The 12,227-nt window shown below is 62.4% G+C and overlaps 4 pseudogenes; all 4 read right to left on the bottom strand.

The window, feature by feature from the left end:
• Nucleotides 1–1,128: 1,128 nt before the first annotated feature.
• LOC138993221 (THO complex subunit 4 pseudogene) lies at nt 1,129–1,992 on the bottom strand (annotated as a pseudogene).
• Nucleotides 1,993–3,968: 1,976 nt separating this feature from the next.
• On the bottom strand, nt 3,969–4,842 carry LOC138993082 (THO complex subunit 4 pseudogene; annotated as a pseudogene).
• Nucleotides 4,843–6,817: 1,975 nt separating this feature from the next.
• Nucleotides 6,818–7,678, bottom strand: LOC138993375 (THO complex subunit 4 pseudogene; annotated as a pseudogene).
• Nucleotides 7,679–9,660: 1,982 nt separating this feature from the next.
• LOC138993259 (THO complex subunit 4 pseudogene) lies at nt 9,661–10,527 on the bottom strand (annotated as a pseudogene).
• Nucleotides 10,528–12,227: the final 1,700 nt, after the last annotated feature.

Genomic DNA, 12,227 nt, shown 5'->3' with positions numbered 1-12,227 from the left:
GTTTGTGTGTGCGTCTGTGCGTGTACATCCGCAGTCACGCACGGACACTCCTTGCTTTGAACGGTCCGTCGCCATCCATGAACACCCTTCAGTCCCTGCCTTCTCAAAGACAACGCCCCCTGCACGTCCTTCCCGCCTCGGGTCGAGCCAGAAATGGGGAAGTCCAGTCACCTGTCTGTGCTTTCCCCACAGGCGTTTGCAGGAGGGGGGCTTGCATTGATGCTTCTCGACCAGCAGAGGGCGGGGCGGGCTCTTCGGCCCCTGCCCCAGTCCACCCAAATTCTGTAATCCACAGCCAAAGATGACGTCCTGGCCTGTCCACATGATCGACACCGCGCCCACGCCCGCTGCTCCCCCCCCCCCCCCCCCCGCCCCTAACCCCCACTCCCAACCCCGCTCACTCTGTGGATGGACGGTCAGGCCCCCTCCCAGAGACCAAGTCCAGGCCTGGCCACCTGGGCTTGCCAAAGCCTCAGAAATTGGAAAGGCGGGATCAACCTTTTTTTTCTGAGGAGGGTATTTTGTTGTTGTTGTTTTATCGGAGGGAACGAGTTATTTTGTTTGTTTGTTTGTTTGTTTGTTTGTTTATCCCACAGCTTTTCGGGTGATTATGGTCAAGGTGAAAACAGCAACCGGTAAAATGAATCCCGAAAATGACTCGGCACAAAACAGGTCTTTTTCAGAGTTCTTGAATAAAATACAAGTTAACGAAAAATCTTTCCAGGAGTTTTAAATCCTATTTCCAAACAGAAGAAACAACTCCATCATTGGCCCCAGGTCCCCGGCCATCCTGGCGCACACTGACTTGCTGGAGCTTTAGCTGGTGTCCATCATCGCATCGTCATCGTCCAGCAGGGCGTCCAAGTCCTCGGCGTCCTTCATCGCGCTGTCAGCGTCCAGCTGGGAGTCCAACTCCACGGTGTCCCTCATGGAGCTGTAAGCGTGCTTCTGGGCGTCCAACTTTTTGGTGTCCCTCATGGCACGGTAAGCGCCCAGGTGGGCGTCCATCCTTTTGGTGTCCCTCATCGAGTTGTAAGCGCCCTTTTGGGCGTCCAACTGCTGGGTGCCCCTCATCGCGCTGTAAGCGTCCTGCTTGGCGTCCAACCGCTTGGGGCCCCTCATCGAGTTGTAAGCGTCCAGCTGGGAGTCCAACTCCTCCGCCGAGATCTGTGGCTCTGAATGGCGGCCAGTGCGCCTGCCTGTACGCAGGTTGCCTCCGCGGGAGCGGCCCTGAGTGCCGCCGCCGCCGCCGCCGCCGCCGAAGCCTCCAGATCCTCGGTTTGTAGCCACCCAGCCTCTGTTGACACTCGGTACCGGCCTGGGCTGCGTGACTATCTTCGAGGTGAGGATCTGGATGTGGAGGGGACGGCCATCCAAAGGGACGCCGTTGTACTGCTTCCTGGCTTCCAGGGCGTCTGCCTTGCGCTCAAAGTGCACGTGGGCTGTTCCCAGGCTGCGGCCAGAGCGGTCGTAATGGACAGCGGCGTGCTTCAGAGGCCCGAACTCCGCAAACAGCTGCTGGATGTCCGCGTCGGACACTCCGAAGTCCAGGTTGGACAGCAGCAGCTTCCCCCCGGTCATCAGGCCGGCGCCCCTGCCGAAGGCCCTGCGGAAGCGGTCGTGGTGCCACTGGTCGGGAAGCTGTCTCGGCCTGCTGTAGGGCGCCGGCCGGTTCCTGCCTCGGCCGAGGGCCGCCCTGTTCCGGAACGGCCCGCCGCCCCAGCTCTCGGGGGCGGGGGCGGCGGCGGCGGCGGCGGCGGCCTGCGCTCCGCCACCGCGGGGGCCTCCCTGGGAGCCGGCCCTGCCTCGGTCCCTGCCCCCGCCGCGGCCTCCCTGGGAGCCGGCCCGGCCTCGGTCCCAGCCTGGGTCCCCGCCTCGGTCCCCGGCCCCGGCCCCGCCGCGGCCGCGGCCGCGGCCCCGGCCATGGCCGTCCCGCTGGCTCCGGTCCAGCCGAATGATGTCGTCCAGTGACATGTGGATTTTGTCGGCCATGGCGGGCCCCGAATCAGCCTCGGATCGAGCCCGTGCGGAGGCACGCCGGTCCTTCACTTCCTTCCCGCGCGGCGCCGGGGCTCTCCCAGAGGTTGGGGTCCAGGCCCAGGGGTTCCCAAGGGTGTGGACGGGTCGGTGAAGAAGAAATGACACCGAGACAGCGTTCAGTGGATCAGCAGCCCAGCCAGGCTCTAGCCAGGTGCTCTCGCGGCTTCTATGTCCCGGGACCGGGTCTTGGCGAGACCTCTCTCCTGAAAGCTCCCTTGGAGAACGAGGACGACGACCACGACCACAAGCCTAGGGCTGAGAAGCTCTGCAAAGAAGGCCCTGCGTTCTTTTATAGCCCCAGAGCTGGTGGGAGGAGCCAAATCAGCTGCCCGCTCCACCAATCAGCCGCCCCCAGCACCGACGTCACCGGTTGGGCCTCAAGTTGAGGAGAGGAGGCTTGCATTGGCGCTGCAGGACCAGGAGAGGGCGCCACTGGCCCGCACAAGCGACTCACGGGGCTTGGGGGAGGACTTGGGAGACAGGGCAGGTGCCCAAGGAGGCCTGCAGGGCTCTGTCTCCACGCCTTGCGGGACGGCATCGCCGTTTTTTCTCGGTGGAAGAGGGGACAATACATACTTAGACAGGCTCCTGTGGACCCAGGACAGGCCAAAAGGAAACAAAGCCACGGAAAATCTCCTAGGCGTGCCTCACTCGGCAGATATCTTGTTAGCGGGATCTTGTGCTCCCGTGTGTGTGTGTGTGTGTGTGTGTGTGTGTGTGTGTGTGTGTCGGGGGACGCGGGGGGAGGGGGGATTGGAGGCGGGAGGGATAGGTGTGTGGGTGTGGGTGTGGGTGTGGGAGTTTGTGTGTGCGTCTGTGCGTGTACATCCGCAGTCACGCACGGACACTCCTTGCTTTGAACGGTCCGTCGCCATCCATGAACACCCTTCAGTCCCTGCCTTCTCAAAGACAACGCCCCCTGCACGTCCTTCCCGCCTCGGGTCGAGCCAGAAATGGGGAAGTCCAGTCACCTGTCTGTGCTTTCCCCACAGGCGTTTGCAGGAGGGGGGCTTGCATTGATGCTTCTCGACCAGCAGAGGGCGGGGCGGGCTCTTCGGCCCCTGCCCCAGTCCACCCAAATTCTGTAATCCACAGCCAAAGATGACGTCCTGGCCTGTCCACATGATCGACACCGCGCCCACGCCCGCTGCTCCCCCCCCCCACCCCCCCGCCCCTAACCCCCACTCCCAACCCCGCTCACTCTGTGGATGGACGGTCAGGCCCCCTCCCAGAGACCAAGTCCAGGCCTGGCCACCTGGGCTTGCCAAAGCCTCAGAAATTGGAAAGGCGGGATCAACCTTTTTTTTCTGAGGAGGGTATTTTGTTGTTGTTGTTTTATCGGAGGGAACGAGTTATTTTGTTTGTTTGTTTGTTTGTTTGTTTGTTTATCCCACAGCTTTTCGGGTGATTATGGTCAAGGTGAAAACAGCAACCGGTAAAATGAATCCCGAAAATGACTCGGCACAAAACAGGTCTTTTTCAGAGTTCTTGAATAAAATACAAGTTAACGAAAAATCTTTCCAGGAGTTTTAAATCCTATTTCCAAACAGAAGAAACAACTCCATCATTGGCCCCAGGTCCCCGGCCATCCTGGCGCACACTGACTTGCTGGAGCTTTAGCTGGTGTCCATCATCGCATCGTCATCGTCCAGCAGGGCGTCCAAGTCCTCGGCGTCCTTCATCGCGCTGTCAGCGTCCAGCTGGGAGTCCAACTCCACGGTGTCCCTCATGGAGCTGTAAGCGTGCTTCTGGGCGTCCAACTTTTTGGTGTCCCTCATGGCATGGTAAGCGCCCAGGTGGGCGTCCATCCTTTTGGTGTCCCTCATCGAGTTGTAAGCGCCCTTTTGGGCGTCCAACTGCTGGGTGCCCCTCATCGCGCTGTAAGCGTCCTGCTTGGCGTCCAACCGCTTGGGGCCCCTCATCGAGTTGTAAGCGTCCAGCTGGGAGTCCAACTCCTCCGCCGAGATCTGTGGCTCTGAATGGCGGCCAGTGCGCCTGCCTGTACGCAGGTTGCCTCCGCGGGAGCGGCCCTGAGTGCCGCCGCCGCCGCCGCCGCCGCCGAAGCCTCCAGATCCTCGGTTTGTAGCCACCCAGCCTCTGTTGACACTCGGTACCGGCCTGGGCTGCGTGACTATCTTCGAGGTGAGGATCTGGATGTGGAGGGGACGGCCATCCAAAGGGACGCCGTTGTACTGCTTCCTGGCTTCCAGGGCGTCTGCCTTGCGCTCAAAGTGCACGTGGGCTGTTCCCAGGCTGCGGCCAGAGCGGTCGTAATGGACAGCGGCGTGCTTCAGAGGCCCGAACTCCGCAAACAGCTGCTGGATGTCCGCGTCGGACACTCCGAAGTCCAGGTTGGACAGCAGCAGCTTCCCCCCGGTCATCAGGCCGGCGCCCCTGCCGAAGGCCCTGCGGAAGCGGTCGTGGTGCCACTGGTCGGGAAGCTGTCTCGGCCTGCTGTAGGGCGCCGGCCGGTTCCTGCCTCGGCCGAGGGCCGCCCTGTTCCGGAACGGCCCGCCGCCCCAGCTCTCGGGGGCGGGGGGCGGCGGGGGCGGCGGGGGCGGCGGCGGCGGCCTGCGCTCCGCCACCGCGGGGGCCTCCCTGGGAGCCGGCCCTGCCTCGGTCCCTGCCCCCGCCGCGGCCTCCCTGGGAGCCGGCCCGGCCTCGGTCCCAGCCTGGGTCCCCGCCTCGGTCCCCGGCCCCGGCCCCGCCGCGGCCGCGGCCGCGGCCCCGGCCATGGCCGTCCCGCTGGCTCCGGTCCAGCCGAATGATGTCGTCCAGTGACATGTGGATTTTGTCGGCCATGGCGGGCCCCGAATCAGCCTCGGATCGAGCCCGTGCGGAGGCACGCCGGTCCTTCACTTCCTTCCCGCGCGGCGCCGGGGCTCTCCCAGAGGTTGGGGTCCAGGCCCAGGGGTTCCCAAGGGTGTGGACGGGTCGGTGAAGAAGAAATGACACCGAGACAGCGTTCAGTGGATCAGCAGCCCAGCCAGGCTCTAGCCAGGTGCTCTCGCGGCTTCTATGTCCCGGGACCGGGTCTTGGCGAGACCTCTCTCCTGAAAGCTCCCTTGGAGAACGAGGACGACGACCACGACCACAAGCCTAGGGCTGAGAAGCTCTGCAAAGAAGGCCCTGCGTTCTTTTATAGCCCCAGAGCTGGTGGGAGGAGCCAAATCAGCTGCCCGCTCCACCAATCAGCCGCCCCCAGCACCGACGTCACCGGTTGGGCCTCAAGTTGAGGAGAGGAGGCTTGCATTGGCGCTGCAGGACCAGGAGAGGGCGCCACTGGCCCGCACAAGCGACTCACGGGGCTTGGGGGAGGACTTGGGAGACAGGGCAGGTGCCCAAGGAGGCCTGCAGGGCTCTGTCTCCACGCCTTGCGGGACGGCATCGCCGTTTTTTCTCGGTGGAAGAGGGGACAATACATACTTAGACAGGCTCCCGTGGACCCAGGACAGGCCAAAAGGAAACAAAGCCACGGAAAATCTCCTAGGCGTGCCTCACTCGGCAGATATCTTGTTAGCGGGATCTTGTGCTCCCGTGTGTGTGTGTGTGTGTGTGTGTGTGTGTGTGTGTCGGGGGACGCGGGGGGAGGGGGGATTGGAGGCGGGAGGGATAGGTGTGTGGGTGTGGGTGTGGGTGTGGGAGTTTGTGTGTGCGTCTGTGCGTGTACATCCGCAGTCACGCACGGACACTCCTTGCTTTGAACGGTCCGTCGCCATCCATGAACACCCTTCAGTCCCTGCCTTCTCAAAGACAACGCCCCCTGCACGTCCTTCCCGCCTCGGGTCGAGCCAGAAATGGGGAAGTCCAGTCACCTGTCTGTGCTTTCCCCACAGGCGTTTGCAGGAGGGGGGCTTGCATTGATGCTTCTCGACCAGCAGAGGGCGGGGCGGGCTCTTCGGCCCCTGCCCCAGTCCACCCAAATTCTGTAATCCACAGCCAAAGATGACGTCCTGGCCTGTCCACATGATCGACACCGCGCCCACGCCCGCTGCTCCCCCCCCCACCCCCCCCCGCCCCTAACCCCCACTCCCAACCCCGCTCACTCTGTGGATGGACGGTCAGGCCCCCTCCCAGAGACCAAGTCCAGGCCTGGCCACCTGGGCTTGCCAAAGCCTCAGAAATTGGAAAGGCGGGATCAACCTTTTTTTTCTGAGGAGGGTATTTTGTTGTTGTTGTTTTATCGGAGGGAACGAGTTATTTTGTTTGTTTGTTTGTTTGTTTGTTTGTTTGTTTATCCCACAGCTTTTCGGGTGATTATGGTCAAGGTGAAAACAGCAACCGGTAAAATGAATCCCGAAAATGACTCGGCACAAAACAGGTCTTTTTCAGAGTTCTTGAATAAAATACAAGTTAACGAAAAATCTTTCCAGGAGTTTTAAATCCTATTTCCAAACAGAAGAAACAACTCCATCATTGGCCCCAGGTCCCCGGCCATCCTGGCGCACACTGACTTGCTGGAGCTTTAGCTGGTGTCCATCATCGCATCGTCATCGTCCAGCAGGGCGTCCAAGTCCTCGGCGTCCTTCATCGCGCTGTCAGCGTCCAGCTGGGAGTCCAACTCCACGGTGTCCCTCATGGAGCTGTAAGCGTGCTTCTGGGCGTCCAACTTTTTGGTGTCCCTCATGGCACGGTAAGCGCCCAGGTGGGCGTCCATCCTTTTGGTGTCCCTCATCGAGTTGTAAGCGCCCTTTTGGGCGTCCAACTGCTGGGTGCCCCTCATCGCGCTGTAAGCGTCCTGCTTGGCGTCCAACCGCTTGGGGCCCCTCATCGAGTTGTAAGCGTCCAGCTGGGAGTCCAACTCCTCCGCCGAGATCTGTGGCTCTGAATGGCGGCCAGTGCGCCTGCCTGTACGCAGGTTGCCTCCGCGGGAGCGGCCCTGAGTGCCGCCGCCGCCGCCGCCGCCGAAGCCTCCAGATCCTCGGTTTGTAGCCACCCAGCCTCTGTTGACACTCGGTACCGGCCTGGGCTGCGTGACTATCTTCGAGGTGAGGATCTGGATGTGGAGGGGACGGCCATCCAAAGGGACGCCGTTGTACTGCTTCCTGGCTTCCAGGGCGTCTGCCTTGCGCTCAAAGTGCACGTGGGCTGTTCCCAGGCTGCGGCCAGAGCGGTCGTAATGGACAGCGGCGTGCTTCAGAGGCCCGAACTCCGCAAACAGCTGCTGGATGTCCGCGTCGGACACTCCGAAGTCCAGGTTGGACAGCAGCAGCTTCCCCCCGGTCATCAGGCCGGCGCCCCTGCCGAAGGCCCTGCGGAAGCGGTCGTGGTGCCACTGGTCGGGAAGCTGTCTCGGCCTGCTGTAGGGCGCCGGCCGGTTCCTGCCTCGGCCGAGGGCCGCCCTGTTCCGGAACGGCCCGCCGCCCCAGCTCTCGGGGGCGGGGGCGGCGGCGGCGGCGGCGGCGGCCTGCGCTCCGCCACCGCGGGGGCCTCCCTGGGAGCCGGCCCTGCCTCGGTCCCTGCCCCCGCCGCGGCCTCCCTGGGAGCCGGCCCGGCCTCGGTCCCAGCCTGGGTCCCCGCCTCGGTCCCCGCCCCCGGCCCCGCCGCGGCCGCGGCCGCGGCCCCGGCCATGGCCGTCCCGCTGGCTCCGGTCCAGCCGAATGATGTCGTCCAGTGACATGTGGATTTTGTCGGCCATGGCGGGCCCCGAATCAGCCTCGGATCGAGCCCGTGCGGAGGCACGCCGGTCCTTCACTTCCTTCCCGCGCGGCGCCGGGGCTCTCCCAGAGGTTGGGGTCCAGGCCCAGGGGTTCCCAAGGGTGTGGACGGGTCGGTGAAGAAGAAATGACACCGAGACAGCGTTCAGTGGATCAGCAGCCCAGCCAGGCTCTAGCCAGGTGCTCTCGCGGCTTCTATGTCCCGGGACCGGGTCTTGGCGAGACCTCTCTCCTGAAAGCTCCCTTGGAGAACGAGGACGACGACCACGACCACAAGCCTAGGGCTGAGAAGCTCTGCAAAGAAGGCCCTGCGTTCTTTTATAGCCCCAGAGCTGGTGGGAGGAGCCAAATCAGCTGCCCGCTCCACCAATCAGCCGCCCCCAGCACCGACGTCACCGGTTGGGCCTCAAGTTGAGGAGAGGAGGCTTGCATTGGCGCTGCAGGACCAGGAGAGGGCGCCACTGGCCCGCACAAGCGACTCACGGGGCTTGGGGGAGGACTTGGGAGACAGGGCAGGTGCCCAAGGAGGCCTGCAGGGCTCTGTCTCCACGCCTTGCGGGACGGCATCGCCGTTTTTTCTCGGTGGAAGAGGGGACAATACATACTTAGACAGGCTCCCGTGGACCCAGGACAGGCCAAAAGGAAACAAAGCCACGGAAAATCTCCTAGGCGTGCCTCACTCGGCAGATATCTTGTTAGCGGGATCTTGTGCTCCCGTGTGTGTGTGTGTGTGTGTGTGTGTGTGTGTGTGTGTGTGTGTGTCGGGGGACGCGGGGGGAGGGGGGATTGGAGGCGGGAGGGATAGGTGTGTGGGTGTGGGTGTGGGTGTGGGAGTTTGTGTGTGCGTCTGTGCGTGTACATCCGCAGTCACGCACGGACACTCCTTGCTTTGAACGGTCCGTCGCCATCCATGAACACCCTTCAGTCCCTGCCTTCTCAAAGACAACGCCCCCTGCACGTCCTTCCCGCCTCGGGTCGAGCCAGAAATGGGGAAGTCCAGTCACCTGTCTGTGCTTTCCCCACAGGCGTTTGCAGGAGGGGGGCTTGCATTGATGCTTCTCGACCAGCAGAGGGCGGGGCGGGCTCTTCGGCCCCTGCCCCAGTCCACCCAAATTCTGTAATCCACAGCCAAAGATGACGTCCTGGCCTGTCCACATGATCGACACCGCGCCCACGCCCGCTGCTCCCCCCCCCCACCCCCCCCCGCCCCTAACCCCCACTCCCAACCCCGCTCACTCTGTGGATGGACGGTCAGGCCCCCTCCCAGAGACCAAGTCCAGGCCTGGCCACCTGGGCTTGCCAAAGCCTCAGAAATTGGAAAGGCGGGATCAACCTTTTTTTTCTGAGGAGGGTATTTTGTTGTTGTTGTTTTATCGGAGGGAACGAGTTATTTTGTTTGTTTGTTTGTTTGTTTGTTTGTTTATCCCACAGCTTTTCGGGTGATTATGGTCAAGGTGAAAACAGCAACCGGTAAAATGAATCCCGAAAATGACTCGGCACAAAACAGGTCTTTTTCAGAGTTCTTGAATAAAATACAAGTTAACGAAAAATCTTTCCAGGAGTTTTAAATCCTATTTCCAAACAGAAGAAACAACTCCATCATTGGCCCCAGGTCCCCGGCCATCCTGGCGCACACTGACTTGCTGGAGCTTTAGCTGGTGTCCATCATCGCATCGTCATCGTCCAGCAGGGCGTCCAAGTCCTCGGCGTCCTTCATCGCGCTGTCAGCGTCCAGCTGGGAGTCCAACTCCACGGTGTCCCTCATGGAGCTGTAAGCGTGCTTCTGGGCGTCCAACTTTTTGGTGTCCCTCATGGCATGGTAAGCGCCCAGGTGGGCGTCCATCCTTTTGGTGTCCCTCATCGAGTTGTAAGCGCCCTTTTGGGCGTCCAACTGCTGGGTGCCCCTCATCGCGCTGTAAGCGTCCTGCTTGGCGTCCAACCGCTTGGGGCCCCTCATCGAGTTGTAAGCGTCCAGCTGGGAGTCCAACTCCTCCGCCGAGATCTGTGGCTCTGAATGGCGGCCAGTGCGCCTGCCTGTACGCAGGTTGCCTCCGCGGGAGCGGCCCTGAGTGCCGCCGCCGCCGCCGCCGCCGCCGAAGCCTCCAGATCCTCGGTTTGTAGCCACCCAGCCTCTGTTGACACTCGGTACCGGCCTGGGCTGCGTGACTATCTTCGAGGTGAGGATCTGGATGTGGAGGGGACGGCCATCCAAAGGGACGCCGTTGTACTGCTTCCTGGCTTCCAGGGCGTCTGCCTTGCGCTCAAAGTGCACGTGGGCTGTTCCCAGGCTGCGGCCAGAGCGGTCGTAATGGACAGCGGCGTGCTTCAGAGGCCCGAACTCCGCAAACAGCTGCTGGATGTCCGCGTCGGACACTCCGAAGTCCAGGTTGGACAGCAGCAGCTTCCCCCCGGTCATCAGGCCGGCGCCCCTGCCGAAGGCCCTGCGGAAGCGGTCGTGGTGCCACTGGTCGGGAAGCTGTCTCGGCCTGCTGTAGGGCGCCGGCCGGTTCCTGCCTCGGCCGAGGGCCGCCCTGTTCCGGAACGGCCCGCCGCCCCAGCTCTCGGGGGCGGGGGCGGCGGCGGCGGCGGCGGCGGCGGCCTGCGCTCCGCCACCGCGGGGGCCTCCCTGGGAGCCGGCCCTGCCTCGGTCCCTGCCCCCGCCGCGGCCTCCCTGGGAGCCGGCCCGGCCTCGGTCCCAGCCTGGGTCCCCGCCTCGGTCCCCGGCCCCGGCCCCGCCGCGGCCGCGGCCGCGGCCCCGGCCATGGCCGTCCCGCTGGCTCCGGTCCAGCCGAATGATGTCGTCCAGTGACATGTGGATTTTGTCGGCCATGGCGGGCCCCGAATCAGCCTCGGATCGAGCCCGTGCGGAGGCACGCCGGTCCTTCACTTCCTTCCCGCGCGGCGCCGGGGCTCTCCCAGAGGTTGGGGTCCAGGCCCAGGGGTTCCCAAGGGTGTGGACGGGTCGGTGAAGAAGAAATGACACCGAGACAGCGTTCAGTGGATCAGCAGCCCAGCCAGGCTCTAGCCAGGTGCTCTCGCGGCTTCTATGTCCCGGGACCGGGTCTTGGCGAGACCTCTCTCCTGAAAGCTCCCTTGGAGAACGAGGACGACGACCACGACCACAAGCCTAGGGCTGAGAAGCTCTGCAAAGAAGGCCCTGCGTTCTTTTATAGCCCCAGAGCTGGTGGGAGGAGCCAAATCAGCTGCCCGCTCCACCAATCAGCCGCCCCCAGCACCGACGTCACCGGTTGGGCCTCAAGTTGAGGAGAGGAGGCTTGCATTGGCGCTGCAGGACCAGGAGAGGGCGCCACTGGCCCGCACAAGCGACTCACGGGGCTTGGGGGAGGACTTGGGAGACAGGGCAGGTGCCCAAGGAGGCCTGCAGGGCTCTGTCTCCACGCCTTGCGGGACGGCATCGCCGTTTTTTCTCGGTGGAAGAGGGGACAATACATACTTAGACAGGCTCCCGTGGACCCAGGACAGGCCAAAAGGAAACAAAGCCACGGAAAATCTCCTAGGCGTGCCTCACTCGGCAGATATCTTGTTAGCGGGATCTTGTGCTCCCGTGTGTGTGTGTGTGTGTGTGTGTGTGTGTGTGTGTCGGGGGACGCGGGGGGAGGGGGGATTGGAGGCGGGAGGGATAGGTGTGTGGGTGTGGGTGTGGGTGTGGGAGTTTGTGTGTGCGTCTGTGCGTGTACATCCGCAGTCACGCACGGACACTCCTTGCTTTGAACGGTCCGTCGCCATCCATGAACACCCTTCAGTCCCTGCCTTCTCAAAGACAACGCCCCCTGCACGTCCTTCCCGCCTCGGGTCGAGCCAGAAATGGGGAAGTCCAGTCACCTGTCTGTGCTTTCCCCACAGGCGTTTGCAGGAGGGGGGCTTGCATTGATGCTTCTCGACCAGCAGAGGGCGGGGCGGGCTCTTCGGCCCCTGCCCCAGTCCACCCAAATTCTGTAATCCACAGCCAAAGATGACGTCCTGGCCTGTCCACATGATCGACACCGCGCCCACGCCCGCTGCTCCCCCCCCCCACCCCCCCCGCCCCTAACCCCCACTCCCAACCCCGCTCACTCTGTGGATGGACGGTCAGGCCCCCTCCCAGAGACCAAGTCCAGGCCTGGCCACCTGGGCTTGCCAAAGCCTCAGAAATTGGAAAGGCGGGATCAACCTTTTTTTTCTGAGGAGGGTATTTTGTTGTTGTTGTTTTATCGGAGGGAACGAGTTATTTTGTTTGTTTGTTTGTTTGTTTGTTTGTTTGTTTATCCCACAGCTTTTCGGGTGATTATGGTCAAGGTGAAAACAGCAACCGGTAAAATGAATCCCGAAAATGACTCGGCACAAAACAGGTCTTTTTCAGAGTTCTTGAATAAAATACAAGTTAACGAAAAATCTTTCCAGGAGTTTTAAATCCTATTTCCAAACAGAAGAAACAACTCCATCATTGGCCCCAGGTCCCCGGCCATCCTGGCGCACACTGACTTGCTGGAGCTTTAGCTGGTGTCCATCATCGCATCGTCATCGTCCAGC

This window comes from Myotis yumanensis, unplaced genomic scaffold (assembly GCF_028538775.1).
Source record: "Myotis yumanensis isolate MYYU_CA2020_CCGP unplaced genomic scaffold, mMyoYum1.0.hap1 SCAF_15, whole genome shotgun sequence".
In the NCBI taxonomy this organism is placed as follows: Eukaryota; Metazoa; Chordata; class Mammalia; order Chiroptera; family Vespertilionidae; genus Myotis; species Myotis yumanensis.
Note: the sequence above shows the minus strand (reverse complement) of the source record. Positions and strands in the feature narration are given on the sequence as shown.